The sequence below is a fragment of the Aquarana catesbeiana genome, linkage group LG10 (assembly GCF_042186555.1).
Source record: "Aquarana catesbeiana isolate 2022-GZ linkage group LG10, ASM4218655v1, whole genome shotgun sequence".
Taxonomy (NCBI): Eukaryota; Metazoa; Chordata; class Amphibia; order Anura; family Ranidae; genus Aquarana; species Aquarana catesbeiana.
Window position 1 is genome coordinate 54,994,279 of NC_133333.1, and position 22,419 is coordinate 55,016,697.

Below are 22,419 nucleotides of genomic sequence, written 5' to 3' on the forward strand. Positions count from 1 at the left end.
TCCCTAATTTTCATATTACTGGGGTTTGGTAACACTTTAACTGCCATAAAAAAGGCCTAGTAAGGGCAAAGTCACAGCCTGGATATATCTTACCAATTTCTTCTTTCTGCTCTTCTTTGCCAGCAGAAGACCATCTGTTCCCTGCTGTAGGAGGCTCTGTGGAGTCAGTAGAAATGGTGATATAATGCACCTTGGGTTAATGCGAAAATAACTTAGCTTGTCTTTAGTAGCAATACTGACCTTGATATGACCTGAACCCATATCCTTTTGAATTAGAGACAAATATAATACCATAAAGCCCCAAGATTTCTTTAAGAGAGGGGCCTAGCCATGAGAGAAAAATTCTGCCAGAGATTCTCTCACTACCTGGTGAAGGGCAAAAACCACTCACCTGCTCTTGGGGTCAATGATTTTGGCTACATCTGTAAGGAAGCCCTGGCACACTGTTCATCTGGTAAAGGTAGCTTCACCCATATTAGTTCTTTGTGGTCAAAAATTGCAGGCAGGTGAGCTTCCATTACTGATTTCTCTTGAACAAGATCTAGAGTGTTCATACTGTAGCAGTGGGATTTTGGAGCCCGGAAGAGGATCTTCTATACCTTGGACTGGATTTCTGGTGTGTCTTCCACAGTAAATGCAGGGCCGGTGCTACCACTAGGCGGACTAGGCAACCGCCTAGGGCGCACTGCCGCCTAGGGGACCTGGCCGCTGGTTTTTCTACTCCCGCACTGTCCAAAGAGCTTGCAAGTTGCAAGTATCCACCAGGCAGCCACTCTGACATGTGTGCAGCACCGCCCCCCCCCCCCGCTGCTCTCCGATCTGACATCATGTGTCCAGCAACCACCCAGCCTCCCCACCCACCCCCAGCAGGGAGCTCTCCGCTCTGATGTGTGTCCAGCAATCCCCCCTCTTCGCTCTGAGATCATGATGACACATCAGCTACACATTTCTCCCGAGTCCCGCCCCTCCAGTGTGCTCTGTCCAATCGCCTCCAGCATGTCTGCACAGAGCAGCTTTACACTTCTCCCAAGTCCCGTCCCTCCTGTGCGCTCCATCTGTGAAGGGGAGGTGGGCGGGAAGATTAAAAACAAGCAGTGAACAGCAACACTGAAAAACTGCTGAATTTACCAGTGAGCCCATGGGGACCATTCCAAGTGAGTGAGCTCTTTCACCGACCAGAACCTGATCTCTTCTCTCTCTCCCTGACCCCCCTCTCTCCCTGACCCCCCTCTCTCTCTCCCTGACCCCCCTCTCTCTCTCTCTCTCCTTGACCCCCTCTCTCTCTCCTTGACCCCCCTCTCTCTCCCTGACCCCCCTCTCTCTCTCCCTTCCCCCCTCTCTCTCTCTCTCTCCCTGATCCCCCTCTCTCTCTCCTTGACCCCCCTCTCTCTCCCCTTGACCCCCTCTCTCTCCCTGACCCCCCTCTCTCTCTCCCTTCCCCCCTCTCTCTCTCCCTGACCCCCTCTCTCTCCCCTTGACCCCCTCTCTCTCCCTGACCCCCCTCTCTCTCTCCCTTCCCCCCTCTCTCTCTCCCTGACCCCCCTCTCTCTCCCCTTGACCCCCCCTCTCCCTGACCCCCCTCTCTCTCTCTCTCTCTCCCTGACCCCCCCCGTCTCTCTCTCCCTGACCCCTCTCTCTCTCCCCCTGACACCCCCTTTCTCTCTCCCTGACCTCTCTCTCTAACTGCCCCCCTCTCTCTCCCCGATCCCCTCTCTCTCTCTCCCTGACCCCCCTCTCTCCCTGACCTCTCTCTCTCCCTGACCCCCTCTCTCTCTCTGACCTCTCTCTCTCCCTGACCCCCTGTCTCTCTCTGACCTCTCTCTCTCTCCCTGACCCCCCCTCTCTCCCTGACCTCTCTCCCTGACCCTCTCTCTCTCTCCCTGACCCCCCCTCTCTCTGACCTCTCTCTCTCTCCCTGACCCCCCTCTCTCCCTGACCCCCCTCTATCTCTCCCTGACCCCCCCTCTCTCTTCTTGACCCCCTCTCTCTCTCCCTGACCCCCCTCTCTCTCTCCCTGACCTCCCCACTCTCTCTCTAGCCCTGACCCCCTCTCTCCCCCTGACCCCCTCTCTCTCTCTCCCTGACCTCTCTCTCTCCCTGACCCCCCTCTCTCCCTGACCCCCCTCTATCTCTCCCTGACCCCCCTCTCTCTCCTTGACCCCCTCTCTCTCTCCCTGACCCCCCTCTCTCCCTCCCTGACCTCCCCACTCTCTCTCTCCCCCTGACCCCCTCTCTCTCTCTCCCTGACCCCCTCTCTCTCCCTGATCCCCCCCTCTCTCTTTCTCTCTCCCTGACCCCCCCTCTCTCTCCCCCTGACCCCCTCTCTCTCTCTCTGACCCCCTCTCTCTCCCTGACCCCCCTCTCTCTCTCCCCCTGACCCCCCTCTCTCTCTCCCCAACCCCCTTCTCTCTCTCCCTGACCTCTCTCCCTGCCCCCCCTCTCTCTCTCCCTGACCCCCCCTCTCTCTCCTCTCTCTCCCTGACGTCTCTCTCCCTCCCTCTCTCCCTGACCCCCTCGCTCTCTCTTTTTCTCTCTCTCTCCCTCCTTGCCACCACTGGAAGTAGCTTTACTCCAGTCTGTTTATCTCCTGTTTTAACTCCTTCCTTCCCATCATCTGCCTATACATTGATGTATAACAGAATTACTTGGTTAACTTTATCCACTTAAAGTGGTATTAAAGCAAAGCAAAATATTATACTGCAGCTTACCAATTCTTAGATGGGTGGCTGCATTAGTTTTGTTTTTTGTTTTTAGGTTTTCTCTTTTATATTCACCGGGTGATCCTGCTCGTAAGTCTGTTGTTTTTCAAAAGAACGAGCTGTCTTGCAGATGTAGCAGTTAGAGGGTTGAATCAAACCATTTAACACTGGCAAAGGGGTGGAGTCAGCGGTGGAGCCAGAGGGGGCGGCAAAATGAGGTTTCGCCTAGGGTGTCAAAAATCCTTGCACCGGCCCTGCTGTAAATGTCAGCAGGGCATGCTGTGTTACTTAGTTGAGAGAGCCCTGTCAGCACCCGAATGCATTCTTTTAGTAGCAAAATACCTACCTGGTCTGATGACCCTTATATATAGGAACTGTGTGGATTTGTTATGCAGTGAGCTTATAGTGCATGGCAGCTGCAATACTGACTTTTGACCAGAATAATAATGCAGCATGGAGGCATGATTAAGGGCAAATACAATACTGTGCAAAAGTTTTAGGTAGGTGTGAAAAGTTGCTGTAAATTAAACATGCATTCAGAAATAGAAATGTTAATAGTTTATTTTTATCAATTTAACAAAATGGAAAGTAAATGAACAGAAGAGAAATGCAAATCAAATCAATAATTGGTGTGACCACCTTTGCCTTCAAAACAATTCTAGGTAAACTTTCACACCATTTTTGAAGGAACTTGGCAGGTAGGTTGTTCCAAACATCTTGGAGAACTAACCACAGATCTCCTGTCTCTTCATGTAATCCCAGACAGACTCCACGATGTTGAGACCAGGGCTCTGTGGAGGCAAAATCATCACTTCAGGGACTCCTGGTTCTTCTTTAAGCTCAAGATAGTTCTTAATGACATTAGCTGTATGTTTGGGGTCATTGACCTGATGCAGAATACATTTGGGGCCAATCACACTCCTCCCTGATGGTATGGTGGTCTCAGCCCGGTAGTCCCTGGAGTTTGTGGGAGCTGGGGGCGGGTGCACTGTCACTGTGCGCATCTTCCTGTCTTAATCTTCCTCCTTGTCAGCTTTTCAGAATCATTGGTGGTCTCTGAGGTTTTGGCCAGGAGTCCCGGGAGTTTGTGGCTGGGAGTTAGGGGTGGGCGGATACTTTCACTGTGCTGTGCTGATACTGTTACTCAATATCTCACCCACACAAATCCTATGAGTGAGATATTGAGCGACACAGGATTGGCAGCGGACAGCACAGTGTGATGAATAGGAGGGAGCAGGCTGATGAATCTACTTCGCCTCTTATGATCCCTCCTTCCTATCCCTGTCTGCACATGTCTATCAAGTTTAACCAACAGACAAAAATACATTTATTAAAAATCTGCATCTCTAGAACCCTAAACTCACAGTTGATCCAGTGGAAGACAAAACACCTATCAAGCATGTATATTATAAAGGTAAAGGGGAGGAATCGAACAAGAACACCACATCCCAATAGATAAATTGAAGAAAAAAGGGACATTAGGGCCACGCACATGGCCCAGGGACTTTAACGGTGCTCGATAAGCAGAGTGAAAAATAATGGGATAAAAAAATATATTTTATTGAAACAATCTTTAAAAGGAACAGACATGAGACAAAACACTAATAAATGTTTACAGAGCAATTTTGATAACTGAATGATACAGAGGTTGATACCACTTTCTCAACATGTTTCGCTTTCTTAAGCTTCTTCAGGAGATACAGTGTGGCATCTGATCAACTATAGAATAAAAGATAAGACATAACAACTCATGTCTATAAATGTATTGTAATCATCATATTAAATTCAATTGGTAAGCAGGTACAGCAATACAGAGCATTAATACCTATCAAGCATGGTTTTATTTACTCAAAAAGGAAAAAAAAAAAATTCTGATCTGGGTATATGTGAATATTTGACTGACTCCCCCTATCTTTATTTAATAAACTTCTTCATTCCAGATTACTTTTGTGGGTGAAGCAAGGTGTTAGAAAATGTTTTAAGTCTTTAAACGGCTGTCGTATGTCATTTTGAAACTATTTTAAGATTTTGTTTCCCCACAAGCCGACGGTAAACACACACAATTCCCATAACAAGCATTTAGTGTTCAGGCAAGCAGCTAATCTCAAGAGATTGTCGCTGAAGATCCAAAGTTTAATGGTACAATGTAAAAAAAAATTGAACAAGTACAGTAAAACCTTGGTTTTTTGCAAGACAAGCTAAATTTTTTAATACATTTTGACTTGATATACATGTAGCGTCAAGTCACAACTGAGTATAAAAGAGAAGAGAGGCGCCTTTAAGTGGAGCAATTCAGTTACATTTAATGAAGGTACAACATTTAGCAACTCAGATGAGCCTGTTTTAATCATCAACCATGTGAGTATGCAGACATCCAGGGTAAAGCTGTCCACATAGACCATCCTCCTCACCACCATTGACGTCGTTCTTTCCATGCTGCGCTCCACAAGCAGTTCAAGCCTCATTTTCAGATCGCTCTACTGCAGGGTAGTCCTCCCGGTCACGATTGCAGACTGACAGCGGGATGGTCTATGTGAACCGCTTTACTCCGGATGCCTGCATACTTAGATGTGCCTCTTTTAATAATCAACTATGTGCGTTGCTAAATGTTGTACCTTCATTAAATGTAACCATATTGCTACACTTATGCCCCGTACACACGGTCGGACTTTGTTCGGACATTCCGACAACAAAATCCTAGGATTTTTTCCTAAGGATGTTGGCTCAAACTTGTCTTGCATACACACGGTCACACAAAGTTGTCGGAAAATCCGATCATTCTGAACGTGGTGACGTAAAACACGTACGTCGGGACTATAAACGGGGCAGTGGCCAATAGTTTTCATCTCTTTATTTATTCTGAGCATGCGTGGCACTTTGTCCGTCGGATTTGTGTACACACGATCGGAATTTCCGACAACGGATTTTGTTGTCGGAAAATTTTATATCCTGCTCTCAAACTTTGTGTGTCGGAAAATCCGATGGAAAATGTCCGATGGAGCCCACACATGGTCGGAATTTCCGACAACACGCTCCGATCGGACATTTTCCATCGGAAAATCCGACCGTGTGTACGGGGCAATAGAGGCGCCTTTCTTCTCTTTTGTACTCTATAGCTCCTGCTGGATTTTGCTTCTTATCCCCTTGTGGGGGCTTCTATTTGTGGATGGACATTTTATGATTACACAACCTATCACATTGCTATAATCTTTGTATATGTGCTATAAACTGAAGAACTTATGAATTATTGGTTGTGGAACAAATCATTTGAGTTTCCATTATTTCTTATGGGGAAATTTGCTTTAATATACAAGTGCTTTGGATAACAAGCATGCTTCCGGAATGAATTAAGCTCGCAATCCAAGGTTTTACTGTAGTTCATTTTTGTTTTGATTTTTTAAATCATGCATATACAGTGTTTTATATGAGAACCATAGTTCTGTACAGAAGTTTAAACACCGCTTCACCTTCATTGGTTTTTAATTGACAACATTTTACTGCGTCCAGTCATATTACAGCCTTTGGTCTGGATGGTTCAGGCTTGGTGTTCCTTTGGGTGGAGTCATTCCTCTCTGGCGGTGATCCTCTCATCTTGGTTTTGATTATCAGGTTGATCCAGTGTCTTCCCTTGGGTCGTTGGCATTATTCCCTGTCTTACAGTGGGCTTCACCTCATCTGGCACAGATTTGGGTGTTGGTCCTTCAGATAGTTCTGAATTGCAGATAGTTGCTTCTTTTGGGCCTTTTAGTGGCTGTTTCCCACCCCTCAATTAGACAAGCAGAAAGATTAGCACCCTTGTGATGTTTTTATTGATGTCTATTTTATTACTATAAAACTATATACAGGCAGTCCTCGGGTTACAAACAAGATAGGTTCTGTAGGTTTGTTCTTAACCACTTCAGCCTCGCAAGGATTTACCCCCTTCCTAACCAGAGCAATTTTTACAATTTGGCACTCCGCTGCTGTAACTAGTAATTGCGTGGTCATGCAACTAAATTTGTCTCCTTTTTTTCCCACAAATAGAGCTTTCTTTTGGTGGTATTTGATTACCTCTAAGGTTTTTATTTTTTGCAATAAAAATGGAAAAAAGACCAAAAATTTAGAAAAAAAAATGATATTTTCTACTTTTTGCTATAAAAAAATACAATAAACTCAATTTTAGTCATACACATAGGCCAAAAAGCATTCAGCCACATGTCTAAAAAAAAAAAAAAAAAAAAAATTCAATAAGAAAAAAAAATTAAATAAGCGTATATTTATTGGTAAAAAAAAAAAAAATTCAATAAGCGTATATTTATTGGTTTGCGCAAAAGTTATAGCGTCTACAAACTAGGGTACATTTTCTGGAATTTGCGCAGCTTTTAGTTTATGACTATTTCATTTCTTGAGGTGATAAAATGTGGCAGGGCAGTGCAAACACACCCCCCCCCCCCCAAATGACCCCATTTTGGAAAATAGACACCCCAAGGAATTTGCTGAGAGGCTTGTTGAGCACATTGAATATTTTATTTTTTTTTGTCACAAGTGGTTGAAAAATGACAACAACAAAAAAAAAATGACACAAAGTTGTCACTGAAATTATATATTGCTCAAAAATGCCATGTGCATATGTGAAATTACACCCCAAATTACATTCTGCTGCTTCTCCTGAGTACAGGTATACCACATGTGTGGGAATTTTTGGCAGTCTAGCTGTATACAGGACCCCGAAAACCAATCACCGTCTTCAGGATTTCTAAGGGTGTAAATTTTTAATTTCACTTCCCACTATCTATAACAGTTTCGGAGGCCATGAAATACCCAGATAGCACAAACCCCCCCCCCCCCAAATGACCCAATTTTGGAAAGTAGACACCCCAAGCTATTTGCTGAGAGGCATGTTGAGTCTATGGAAAATGTTTTTTTTTTTTTTTTCAGAAAGTAGTCAATAAATGATATATTGCTCAAACATGCCTCTCAGCTATTTGCTGAGAGGCATGTTGAGTATTTTGCAGATCTCAATTTTTGTCACAGTTTTGAAAATTGAAAAAAGAAAAAAAAATATGTTTTCCTTTTCTTTCTTCAAGTGAGAGCTGCAAAATACTCACTGTGCCTCTTAGCAAATACCTTGGGGTGTCTACTTTCCAAAAAGGGGTCATTTGGGGGGGGTTTGACCTGTCCTGGTATTTTATGCATAACATTAGAAGCTTATGCCACACATCACACACTCTTCTAACCACTCGAAGAGAAAGCCCTTTCTGACACGTTTTGTTTACGTGGAAAAATATATATTTTTTTTGCTATAAAATTACTATGAACCCCCAAAAAATAAATATATATATTTTTTAAAGCAAAGGCCCTAAAGATTAAAATGGTCGGTGTGATAAGATGCTTTCCCAATTTCCCAATGGCGCTGTTTATATCCGGCGAAACCGAAGTCATGAAATGCTCATAGCTTCCGGTTTCTTAGGCTATAGACATGATTGGAGCCATTCTGATCTTCGATCAGCTTTATGGTTATCTGGCGGATCCACTGGCTGCATTATAAGGTTCCCCGGTGGGACAGGAGAGTTCGAGAGTTCGAGAAAACCAAGGAAGACAACGGGAGGGGTCTTTCCACTGCTTGTAAAAGCAGTCTAGCGGCTAATTAGCCGCTAGGATTGCTTTTACATGAAAGCCAACCGCTGGCTGAAAAGAACAATACCAAGATGATACCTAAACCCACAGGCATCATTCTGGTATAACCACTCAAAGTCCAGCAACATACCAGTACGGTGCTGGTCCTTGTTGGGCATATATTGTAATGTTCTTTTTTTTCATGCAGCCTGTGGACTAAGCGAAAAAAAAAAGATATTGATCGGTGGGTATGCCCACCATTAGAATACCGCCCTGCATCCACCCACTTCTAATGATGGGCATACATGCACTGTTTTTTTTAACTGTGGTGGTGAAATCACCTCCTACAGCACTGAAGTCACTGATTTATGTACCTGAAAAGCAAACAATGGTAACAATAAAACATTAACGCAATAAAACCACAACAATTTGTGCCAAAATAAAAGAATAAAAAATAAATGCCAAATAGGGTCGTCACCTGTCCGTGATTCACCCGAACAGTATGGGTTTTGAAACATGTGCATGGGTCTCTGACCACGTGAGACCCAGGCACATTATTAATTTCAGACCCGCCAGTGGCTCCCTGTGTCATCTTTGTCTCCTCGATTTCGGGTCCGCAGAGCTGCTTGATTTCTGCTCCTGCTCAGCTGTCAGAGTGTGGGACAGGAGTCGGGCACAGGGGCAGAGGTGGAGCCTCCAAGTTGCCGGCTGGGTACTCTCCTCGAATCCTCTTGCTGGCTGCAGAAGGGACAAGGAGGTGGGTGGACCCTCCCCATTCCCTGCTGCTCTGGAATGTGTGCAGAGATCGCGCTGGGACTGCAGACAAACTTGTAAGGTAAAGTTTTTGCCATGTCAGGATTTAAAAGTACTCTCACCTCTCCTCCCCCACCATACACTATACATACATACATACACCCCCTCCCCCACCATACACTATACAGACATACACCCCCCCACTATATACATAGACCCCCCCATACACCATCCATATATACAGTCCCCCCCCATACCCATACACCATCCATATATACATTTCTCCCCCCCATACACCATGCATATATATACTGTTCTCCACCTCCCCATATACCATCCATTTATACAGTCCTCCCATATATACAGTTCCGGACAATTGGAAAGGCAACCTGAATAATAAATTGGTCCAGGATAGGGATAGAAGTGTTCCTAGAAATCATATGAGCTTCTAATGGATTTTGAGAGGGATTTGAATCACGAGAGCGCACAGCGTCCTGATATCCAACTACTATAGAGCGGATGACCAATTTATTATTCAGGTTGCCTTTCCAATTGTTGTGGCCTCAGTGCTCTTGTCTGTCCTCCCCTAGAGGTTGGGAGGGCCCGTCATTGCCGGCTTCCCGATCCAGTTTCCAACACAGAGGAGACTAACCTCGGAGGGGTCATTGAGATTTCTCTATGAGACACAGATCTCCTTTTTACTTTCTCCTTGCTTTTAAATAATAAAGAATAATGGAATGTTTACCTGTGACATCATTACAGCACATCTGTGTTGATACCCCTCTTCCCATTGCACGCTGAGGATACTTGACGAGTTACCTTGTCCAGACCGGTTGGTCAACAAGCCTTTTTGACTTGTAAGACGTAGGTCTTTTCAAGTCATTAAGTTCCGGTAAGCCTCTTGATGTTCCGGAGATGGTTCTGACACCTATCTAGACCCTCTGTCCACCTGTGGTTCCCTCATTGTCTACTTACCTGCCAGATGTGACAAATTTCATCTACGTGTGAATTTGGGAGTTATATTCCTACCATCTCCAACGTACAACCCCCATAGACTTTTGGTGGTGGTTTCCTTTTCACAATTTATTATCAATTTATACTTTGGATTTTTTTTTTTATATGGACTTGAGTGGTTGATTTGCCGAACCTTTATGGTTTTCCAGATACAATTTATTTTTTATAATTGGTTATTAATATTTATATTTTATTTCAACTGCTGTTTTGAATTACACAGTGTCACTTAATTATGCACTTCATACCTTTGGTCATACAAGGTGTGATTAGGTTTTATTCATTGTTTGTATGCACGTAGGACTTTTTGATTAATATATATAGCGCTACACTTTTATTTTTGTTTTAAAACTTTTTTTTGCATTGATCCATGTCCCTGGGGCAGGACCCAGGTCCCCAAACACTTTTTGTGACAATACCATGCATATAAGCCTTTAAAATTAGCACTTTTGATTTCTCCCATAGACTTTTAAAGGGTGTTCAGTGGCTTTCGAATTTGCCGCGAACACCCCAAATTGTTCACTGTTTGGAGAACTGGCGAACAGCCGATGTTCGAGTCGAACATGAGTCCTACTCAAACTCGAAGCTCATCCCTAATTGGCAGATAGCATGTCTAATTTTATTTATTTGTTTTTCTTTTTTGCACAATAAAAAAATTGTGGAGAATAATACTTGGCTATGTGTTTTACTTAAAATGACAGTTTGAGAGTAGGCAGTTACATTTTAAACAATACAATGTAAAATTAACAAGGAACACCAACATGATCTTAAAAAATACAGGATAATGGTGCTGTGGTAAATTGCACCAAAAAAAAACAAAAAAACAACAAGCATAATAATATTATTCTTGATATCAGTAGAAAAAAAAGCCTTTGAAAATTAATTTGCAATAACTCCATCAGTATCACCAGCAAAGCAGCTTCATTATTATCCCGTTAAAGAAGAAGAGATTGTGCTCTACATTTCAACATTTCATAATTTGCCACGTCATGAATGTTAATTCTGCATTACGAGCGCAAGTTTACAAGACCGACCACTTTTGGCTCGTTCTTGCTTCCGAGCATGCGTGTTTGTACTTTGGGCTTTTGTCCGATGGACTTGTGTACACACACTCGGAAAATCCAACAACAGACATTTGTCCATGGAAAATTTTAAAGCCTGCTATCCAACATTTGTCCACAGAAAATCCGACAACAGTTGTCCGGTGGATCGTACACATGGTCGGATTTTCCGCCAACAGCCTGTCGTCACAATTTCCCTTTGGAAAATCTGATCGTGTGTATGCGGCTTAATACTCCACTAGTGTGTGGTAGCATTTGAAACATTCACTAATGCAAAGACCAGGATGGTCAGGACAGGAGGGATAATAATAGCGGGTGTCACGCCTATATCCGTGCTTGCTACAGGCACGACATCTTTGGGGTGATCGTTGGGTAGGGGTACCAGGCAGGACATACGAAAAATGCCTCTCATGCAGCTGGCTCACTGCTTTTGCGTTGGGAAGGTGGGGCACAGCACCGTCTGGAAACAGAAGGGCTGTCATGATCTCTTCCTGGAATTTAAGGAAGGATCCAGTTTGTCCTGACGCTTTGTATAGCACATAAGCGTTCAGCAGAGCCAATTAGAATAAGTATAGAGACACTTTTTTGTACCAGCGTCTGGCCTTACAGGCAATTAAGTACGGCACCATCAACTTGTTGATGAAGTCCGCCCCTCCTATATTAAGGTTGTATTCCTGGACACAGACACAGAGGGGTTTCTCCACAACACCAGTCACCGTAGAAATTTGGACTGTCGTATCTGCGTGAAGGGAGGACAGAACAAAAACATTCAGTGAATCCCTCCACTTCACTGCAAGCAAATTATTACTTCTCAAGCAAGCTCTCTCGCCCAGCCTAAGATGGGAATCTACAAGCCGCTGGGGTAGGCCCCCGGCGATTAGCTCGCATGGTGCCACACACGCCAATTCCATTTCAAACAAGTGACTAAAAAGTTGTGTAATAATTGTCCACATACAAGTGGTACCCCTTTCTGAATAAGGGTGACACCAAGTCCCACACAATCTTACCAGCGCTCCCTATGTAGTTTGGGCAGTTCTCCGGCTGCACGTGACTATCTTTTCCCTCATAAACCATAAAACTATATGTATAGCCTGTTACATCTTGATGCCATTTCTGGCACGTTTTCTAGGAAGATATTGTTTGAATGACAAGCGGCCAGAAAACTTAATCAGGGACTCAACGCAGACAACTTGATCGGGAGTAAACAAGGCTGCAAACTTTTGGTTGAAGTGGTTTACGAGGGGCCGAATTTTGTGGAGCCGTTCGTATTCAGGGTCACCCGAGTTCATTGTCGTTGAAGTGCATAAATTGCAAGATCTGCTCATATCTAGTCCTGGTCATGGAGGCAGAGAACACGGGCATATGGTGAATTGGGTCAGTGAAACAATATGACAGCAACTCACTTTTTTTAGTTATGCCCATGATGAGAGATAAGCCCAGGAAGGGCACTATGGGCTCGACGGGCCCATGTTTGTCTTCTTGGTGGCTGCAGGACACTACTTGTGCTAGCCACAGCACCAGCTTGAACTGCACCTATGGGACTCGCCACGTCACCACGTATTACTGCTGTGCTGGATGTACGACAAGGGTGTACTAGGCCGCTGGTGCTTGCCAGTTCACCAGAAGGATGAGCGCCACTAGTGCTGGCTCTCTGCTCCATACAAGAGCCCTGCGGTTCTTGCACCTCAACAACAGAAGAAGAATGGGGTCGGATACGCCTGACCTTAGCAGGGACCACTACTTCATTGGCAGAGCTATCTGTCAGGGTTCCGCTGCTGTCTACAGGATCGTATTCTGAGCCTCAATCTGACAGATGGGTGACTTCCTCTTTAGGCCTCTTCACGCGTACCTTCGATTGGACATTGTGGCCTCTAAATTTACTTGTACAACTAGTGAAACTCATAGATAAAAAGGAGCACCTGATTGTCAGCGACTGCTTCAATCGCTACCAAAAAAACTTTTAGCATTCGCAGGGATCAGGCCTGTCTCGGCGAACGCTGTCGCTATGTGTTTTGTAAGTGACAGTAATCGATTGATACTGCACTTGGGTGGGCTGGGCTAAACGCAGGTGCTAGCAGGTATCTGGGCTGATCCAGCTAATGCTGCATTTTTGGCAACCCTAAACTACTGGGGACGCTGGCACAGATTTGATCCGATCAAAGATATTGATCCTTCAAACACTATACTACTAAGGGAGGTGTATGGTGTGCGCGTGGGTGTTATGCCGTGTACACACGACCCGACTTTTCGACCGGACTGGTCCGATGGAATAAATCCGTCGGACAATCCGACCATGTGTGGGCTTCATCGGACCTTCAGCTGACTTTTTCTGTCGTAAATCAGACGGACTTTAAATTTGGAACATGTTTCAAATCTTTCCGATGGGCTCGAGTCCGGTCGAAAAATCTGTTCGTCTGTATGCTGGTCCGACGGACAAAAAGGGATGCAAGGGCAGCTATTGGCTACTGGCTATGAACTTCCTTATTCTAGTCCCTTCTTAGCATCATCACATTCAAACGAACGGACTTTCGAACGGACTTTAGTCCGTTCATGTGTGGGCAAGTCTGGTCGTTTGAAAGTCCATCGTAACTCCGTCAAAAGTCCATCGGAAAGACCGTCGGACCTTTGATGCTGAAAAGTCCGCTCGTGTGTATGCGGCATTAGCGCTACTGCCACTAATCTGATGCTGCCTGGGGCAACGCAGACCCTGACTGACACTAAAACCTAACTGATGTCACCCGCTGGTTGATTAGGGTGTTAACCTTTGTTTAGGTAATATACGACGGGTAACCTGATGCTATAAAAAATAACTAACTACCCAGCATCACCTGTGACACTAATACGGAGATCATTGGTGGCAGTGGGTGAAAGGGTTAACTAGAGGGCAATCAGGGGGTTAAAACCTTTATTAGGTAATATATGGGGGTACCTGACGCTATAAAAACCTGGCTAACTAGCGCCAACCGTGACACTAATACGGCAATCAGAAAAAAGATCTATTAGTGACACTGAGACAGGGGGTAAAAGGGTTAACTGGGGGGGGCGATCAAGGGATTAAACCTTTATTTGGGGGGTTAGGGGGGGTACCCTAAACCTACCTGGGCTTACTACTAACTGCCCTAACACTGATTAGAGTCACAAGTGACACCAATGCAGTGATCAGTGAAAAATCTGAAAACTGCAATTGGTGACACAGTGACAGGGAGTGAAGGGGTTAACTGGGGGGCGACAAGTGTGCCTACGTGTACTGTGTCAGTGTAGTGTTGGTGCAACTTACTGTAAGACGTCCTCTCTCCTCTCTCTGGAACGAAAAAGAATTCCAGAGAGGGAGATGACATCACTACCCCTGCCTGTGTTTACACCAGAAATCATTGGCCTGGAACTGAAGACTGATCGGTTCTGCAACAAATCTGATCGACCCGGGCCCGAGGAAAGTGGTTAAAGGGTAACTCCCCTTTCGTGAAAAAAAAATAGCAATTTTTTTTATATAAATATATATATATATTCATATTCATATTGTAATTGAATGTTATTAAAAATAACTTTTCCTTTTCAATCTGCAGCTCTGTAATTTTCTGTGATATGGCATAACCCAGATGAAGTCTAATCAGACAAAACACATCGGGTGAAGTGCTGCCATCACCAGTGTGCCATCTTATGCCATTAATCTTTGATTGACACGTGAGTGTTCAATTTTTTTATCAATTTTAATTAAAAGATCTGAAACGCTATCACACTATGTGGAACCTTTTTTGTCATTTTGGTTTTACTGTGTGAGCTGAATTTAACCTCCTTGGTCATCCTCCCCATCGGCTGTGCCATACTTTGATGTCTGTTTGAACACATACTGGTGTCCTATACCGTACCAAGTTTAGTGTGATCAAGGCTATCCAGATTGTCGCTTGTTCCACATCAACAATGGTGTTTGTCACCCAAGCCTGTTTGACTTAAGAGGTATAAGCCCCTTCAAGTCCAACCTTTCTGGTAAGCCTTCAGATAATTGATGGCAGTCTCCTCACAAGATTCCCTTACCTGTTGACCTTCATTGATGTCTACTGCCCTACAAGTATTAACCTATGGACATTGTCCATATTCAACAGACTTTTTGGTTTTTACCACATTCCTATCAGTTTTTCACATGGTGGTCATTAACACAATATTGTCTAGATTTATACACACATTTTCCTTTGTATTATTATAAGCGCTACATATATTTTTTCTAATGTGATATGGCTACCTGGAGATCTTCTGTACACAAAATGTGTACAGAACGACCCCCCCCAAGATATGAAATTTCCTGATCGTGTGATTGGCTTACTGATTATCCCAGAAGTCTGCACTAAGATACAAATCAGATTTCAGGCATCCCCTACAACAATAATGTCATTTTTGGTGAGATGCTTCCAATAGGATATCACATCTAAAGGGATACAGACCCAGCAGCTTTCCTCATTAGAGCTTTGCGGGTGCAGCAGCTGGTTGATAATTATGAAACCACTACCATTAGACTCACTTTTGCACATGGACACAGACAAACACACAGGTATTTCTTCAGAAAAACAAAAGGTAGGAATCTGCAACAAAGTTTGTCAAAATCCTTGTAATGTACATAGATCACCCAGAGGGGAATGTTTTTTTTCTCAACAAAAAAGTGGAGTTACTCTTTAAGTTGGACTTATATATAAGTTGGAACAGGTACATTTTTAAATTTAACTTCAGCCAAGTGTTTTTAAGCTTTGGGTAGAGAGCATAGGGAAGGGTTAACATCCCTGTAACATTTGTTTTACTGTCTGTGCCCCTGTTCAGAAGATTCCACCTCTTTCTGTCCCTGTGACAATTGGATTTTGAAAATTTTGGGTTGTATCGTGGAAACAAGGATTTATGATAAAGCTTCAGTGGAGACACCTTTTTCCCATGATGACTCTTAACCACTTCAGCCCCGGAAGATTTGGCTGCTGAATGACCGGGCTATTTTTTGCAATTCAACACTGTGTCGCTTTAACTGACAATTGCGCGGTCGTGTGACGTGGAACCCAAACAAAGTTGACGTCCTTTTTTTCCCACAAATAGAGCTTTTTTTTGGTGGTATTTGATTGCCTCTGCGGTTTTTATTTTTTGCGCTATAAACAAAAAAAGCGACAATTTTGAAAAAAACACAATATTTTGTACTTTTTGCTATAATAAATATCCGCTTTTTTTAAAAAAAAAAAAAAGCTATTTTTTTCTCAGTTTAGTCTGATACGTATTCTTCTACATATTTTTGTTAAAAAAAATCGCAATAAGCGTATATTGATTGATTTGCACAAAAGTTATAGGGTCTACAAAATCAGGGATAGATTTATAGCATTTTTATTATTATTTTTTTTTTACTAGTAATGGTGGTGATCTGTGATTTTTATCATGACTGCAACATTATGGTCAACACATCGGACAATTTTGACACATTTTTGGGACCATTGGCATTTATACAGCGATCAGTGCTATAAAAATGCATTGATTACTGTAAAAATGGCAGTGAAGGGCTTGACACTACGGGGCTATCGAGGGATTAATTGTGTTCCCTGGGAGGTGATTCTAACTGAAGGGGGAGGGGACTGACTAGAGGAAGTGACGTATCGTGGTTCCTAGCTAATAGGAACACACGATCTGTCACTCCTCTCGGAACAGAACACGGATTTACACACACACTTCCGTGTTCTGTCCCTCGTGCTCACGATCGCTCGTGGCTGGTGGTCTTCGCAATCGTCGGCCACGAGCATCGGCACCCCCGGCTGTGCAGCGGGCATGTGCGCGCCTGCTATCCCGATCCCGCAAGCCGACGTATAGCTACGACGGTTTGCAGGATCGTGCCGACCTGCCGCAGTAAAATGACAGCGGCTGATCGGCAAGTTGTTAAAGGAGTGAATTTCCCTTCCTAGGGGTAGATTTCCTCTCACTTACTGTTGTCTCCCTCCGTTTGTAAGTATGAGTCGTATTTAAGGCTTCATGTACATGGGACTCCTCCTGAACGATTTAACTTGACAGCTAGAGGAGCTCGTCTGTGGGTCCGGCGGCCACCCGCAATCGTTGGAAAGAGAGCCAGAATGGCACCTGAACGACCACAACATACAGGGATATAATACTGACATATAATCACACACATAGGTTGGACTTGATGGACTTGTGTCTTTTTTCAACCTCACCTACTATGTAACTATGTAACTATATAACGGGGATCTGTCAATGTAAACAAACAGATCCCCGTTCTGACAGGGGAGGATAGAGAGATCAGCTGTTCCTAGTGAACAGGAACAGCGATCTCTCTCTTCTCCCAGGCAGCCCATCTCCCATACAGTTAGAAACACCTACCGGGGAACACAGATAACCCCTTCCCTGCCAGTGCCATTTATACAGTAATCAGTGCATTTTTATAGCACTGATCATTGTATTGGTGTCACTGGTCCCCACAAAGTGTCACTTAGGGTCAGATTTGTCTACCACAATGTTGCAGTCCCTGTGAAAAATCACAGATCCTCCCTCTCCATTACCAGTAAAAACAATAAAAAAAATAAAAAGTCCCTAAATCTTTTCCTTATTTTGTAGACGCTATAACTTCTGCGCAAACCAAAGGCTTATTGCGATTTTTTTCTTTACCAAAAATATGTAGCAGAATACACATTGGCCTAAACTGATGAATGAGTTTGTTTTTTTATACATTTTTTTGGATATGTATAGCAGAAAGCAAAAAATATTGTTTTTTTTTTCAAAATTGTCGCTTTTTTTTTTGTTTATAGCGCAAAAAAATAAAAACCGCAGAGGTGATCAAATACCACCAAAAGAAAGCTCTATTTGTGGGGAAAAAGGGGCATCAATTTTATTTGTGAACAACGTCGCACAACCGTGCAATTGTCAGTTAAAGTGACGCAGTGGCGTATCGAAAAAATGGCCTTGTCAGGAAGGGGGTAATACCTTCCGGGGCTGAAGTGGTTAAATTACAGTTTTTAGGTAGCCACTTATAGTGCTGCTCAAGGTGCTCTGCGGGTAAAGAATATGGTATCTCAAAACAATGTAAGGGAGCAGGCTGTCTTGTTCTTGATCCAGAAAGCAATAAAGCACAAAGGGATGAGAGACACCACACACCACACTCAACAGATGGAGAGGATTGTGAAAGTCATCAACCTTGAACTCCTCCTAAGCCACGCCCCTCTGATGCATTTCACCCCGCCCACCATGGCTTAGTTATGCAAGACAACAGAAAATTGTATAATCACCTTTCTGTAATTTTCCTTTTCTGGTGCATCTTCATGGCAGCATACAATGGGTTGTGACTCCGCCCCCACACTACACAACCACAATAGGACTGGTTAACTATAAATCAAAGGCAGATCTGGCTCCCAGCATTCTCTGTAACTCTCACTATTTGGGTGGGCATCTGTATGCTGCCATGAAGATGCACCTGGAAAGGAAAATGACGGAAAGGTGAGTATACAATTTTCCGTTTTCCTGGTGCATCATGGCAGCATACAATGGGAACTAACTCGCCATGCCTGGGGTATTGCCCAAGTCCCGACTGTATGCCATATACCCAATACCACTTTACTTATTTAAATAAATCAGACCAGACCAGACATACTTCTGGGTTTAAATGGCCATAGCAGCCCTTTTATTACAATCACCAACCATAAAAATAACTTTATTACATAATATAACCGTTAATAAACAGAAAAAACATACCCTAACCTCTCAGCCTGAATGTAACTGCCTGTTTCTATGTCTTAGGATTTTTAAAGGCACCCTTGACTGACCAACTAGCTGTATCTGGTATCACCTTGCCTTTTCATGGGCCCCCAGCCGCAACTTACACAGACTCAGGGACAATTGTTTGGTAACGTCTCCAGCCGATACATCCAACTGCCCCAATACGTATTACTTCCATCCTTATTAGGGCAGGAACACCCATACCAGAGATGGGTCCAACCCATCGTTCACCAAAGAACGTAAACATCCCCGCCTTCAAAAACCCTACGAACTCTGCCACAGACGCCCAGCGTGAAACCTTATGCCTGGGCAGTCCGCCACACTCGAATGGCACGCTGGATACCTTCCTGCAGACCCAAAAACCAAAGCTCAATCCCCACTGTGTTTAAATTAACCCCATCCCCTCTCAGGAACAGCCAATGGTCCTTTTCCAAGTTCCAGTGGCAAATAGCCAAGTCACCGTTACGGACGAAAAACGTTGCCGCTTCTTTGTTAACTTTGATTCTAGCTTTGTTAGCCCGCTCCACCGACAGCGCCAAATGCCAGGAAGTCCTGGCCACCATGTTGGACCACATAGTAATAGTGTTAGGGAACAGCTACCGCAAGCTCAAAAAATCTATCTGATGTCCCTACACAATTTTCGTGAGGCACGAAGCCCCAGGTCATTGCCCCCCACATGCAACAGGAGCACGTCTGGGGCCTATCAAGCCAAGAATAGTGATGTACCTCTGGTAAGACCATGGACCATAACATCCCCAGGACCCCGATCCATCTGATCCTGACCTGTCCCCTGTGAAAACCTAACTGTGGACCCTCAGGCTAAACCGCAGCCCTGTTAGCCCCCCCCCAAAAATAGAAAATACCAAGGATCCACACCAAACATTCTGAACCTGAAAAACAAACATAAGAATAAACACAAACCATTTTTTAACACACACAGACAACATTGACTAATGCCACTGAAACTGATGGACTACCACCACACACATTGGACACATCACAAACATAGACAGGCAAACACATCAACCCCGCTCTGAGCTGTGCACAGGATGGCACCCCACCAAAGAAGGACCCAAACCATTACTGCAACAGATGGGGCCACACATATATCCTGAAGCGATGCGACTCCCACTGACCATTCTTCCTCACCAACCTGTCCTCCAAGCCCCAGCGAGATGCCTCAGTGGCCGCACCGATCTGAAACTAATTAGAGGAGTAGTCCTGTGGCCAGGAGACTCTTTAAACCCGCAGCCAGGAGACTCTTTAAAAACAAATCCAAATTGGAACTTGGACAAAGCGGACCCTTTCAGGTGTTTAAGGAAAGGCCCGGGACCCGACCCCCTTAATGCTACCCACTCCCATACAGCCTATACCGGGCACGCCGGAGAACACCTGGAACACCCCCCATGTCCACCCATGTCCCTTTACCGCGCTGGTCTGTTTTGGACCTGCTAATGAAAATTGAAACCCCGTCACCGCGCTGCACCACATCAGCCACGTCCAAGCCCCCACCTCCCCGTTTAGATCTGCACACTAGCTTGCTAACCCTAAACGCTCCAAAAAAGGCCAGGACAAAGGCCGTCTTAAAAGCGCAGCTTCATAAGCCGCAAAGCAAACAACCCCCAGATTTCTCAAGATGGCCAACAGGATCTCGAAGGAGACCAGGTGGTGAGAATCCGGCATGACCTTACCCGTCTGTAGCCCCGCAAAACCCTCTTCACCAACATATGCTTTGTCACATCCCCAACCACCAACAGCTGAAACAAGGAACAGGAAACGGAACACCGCATAGGCAAGCAGCGATCCACAAAATATTGACCTTCCCAAGCGCAGCCCAACAGGCGGAAACTGTGAGGATGAACCAGAAGAAGGCAAAAAGCTGACTCGATGTCAGTCTTAGCCAACAGAGCCCCTTTTCCAAACTTCCGAACCCATGCAACCGCCTCATCAAATGATGCATTAGAGACGGCAGAAAAATTCACCGTCAATGGCATCATTTACCGAATCGCCTTTAGGATGAGAAAGATGGTGTTTCAGCCAAAAGGAATTGGGTTCTTTCTTAGGAACCACTCCCAGCGGAAAGATGACCAGATCATCCAGGGGAGGTGCAGCGAAAGGACCCGCCATCCTCCCTAAGGCCACCTCCTTAGACAGTTTCGCTGACACCACCTAAGGGTGGAGCCTTGCAGGTTGCAAGTTAGTGGGGACTGGAGGAATGCTGGACAATGCGCAAGGTATCAAGAAACCCTCAGAAAAACCCAATTAAAGAAGACGTGCCGCCGCCAGGTCGGGATACCTACTTAGGAAGGGAGCCAACTTTTCCACCTTCACCAGAGTCCTCCCTCTTGCCAGCCTCACCAGACTTACCTTTGCCATGTTTGAAGCACTTCATGAGTGGATGGGAACCTCCGCAGCTGGAGCATTCATGACGAAAACGACAGGATACCCCAAATCTGCAGGTCCCCTTGCTGAATTGCCAACAGAAACCTTAGCGCTTTACGGCCGATGGTGACGAGGCTGCCAAACCACCACCAGCCCCTCCTTGAAAGGGAGTATTTGTGGTCCACGTTTGAGTCATGAGTTTCATCCTCAAACTGATATCTTTGTGGTCTCACCTCAAAGAGAGCCTGAGCGCCTTCCGCTGCCAGAACTGTTCTTTGTATCTTAACCAGGCCACACCTTCATATACCCACTGGACCTTGCTAATAGGATCCAAATAGCAAAAAAGCGCTGAGCACTGCTCGTGGGACTTGCGCCTATAATACTGGCCAGAATATTAAACACCTGGAGCCAATGACCAAACATCCTGGGAATAAGCCTATAACGCCGTCTCTCCTCTTCTTCTTTTTTACTCTCATCCGGCTTAACCCTATCTAGATTGAATTTTTCCAGGGGTAAAAGGGAGAAAATTTCCACATACTCACCTTTCCAGATCCGATCTCTCACTTCCTGCTTCAAATGAGCACCTAGCAGACCCTCGAAGTACACGTAGACTTTGCACTTCACAGAATCCACCAAACATACCCTGTCCGCATCACCCGTCGCCTTCTTGCCCTCCGCCACTGCCTTATCTTGTGCAGGCGGTGGCGCCTCTGTGAAAGTAGTCACCTTAGTGTGCTGCCCAGTCCCTGATGGAGAGGAAGTCGATGACCGAGCCCCAACATCCTGGCCTGAGGCACCCAAGGGTGCCCCCAGGCTGGCCGCAGCCCCTGACTGTGTTGCAGGAGCCCTCGTAGCCGTCCATGCGGTCACCGGGGAAGCCAATCCCGCTGAACCCCCACCTGGATCACAATGAGCCAGCACCTCACGAAATCCAGCCATGAACGCCTACAATATGGTGTTCATGCAACCCCAACGGCTGCCGCCCCCGGCACCACCCGCTGAGATACCCCCGTAGCCGGAACCCCCCTTAGAGCCTGATCTAGCCCACAACCCACACTTTAACCATACACAGCACACAGATTAGGGGACATGACAGGAGACAAAAAGCTAACAGAGGAACACAGAGCTGGCTTACCAGGCTGACCAGCGACATTTGTCAGCACAGATCTGTATCCCTGTAG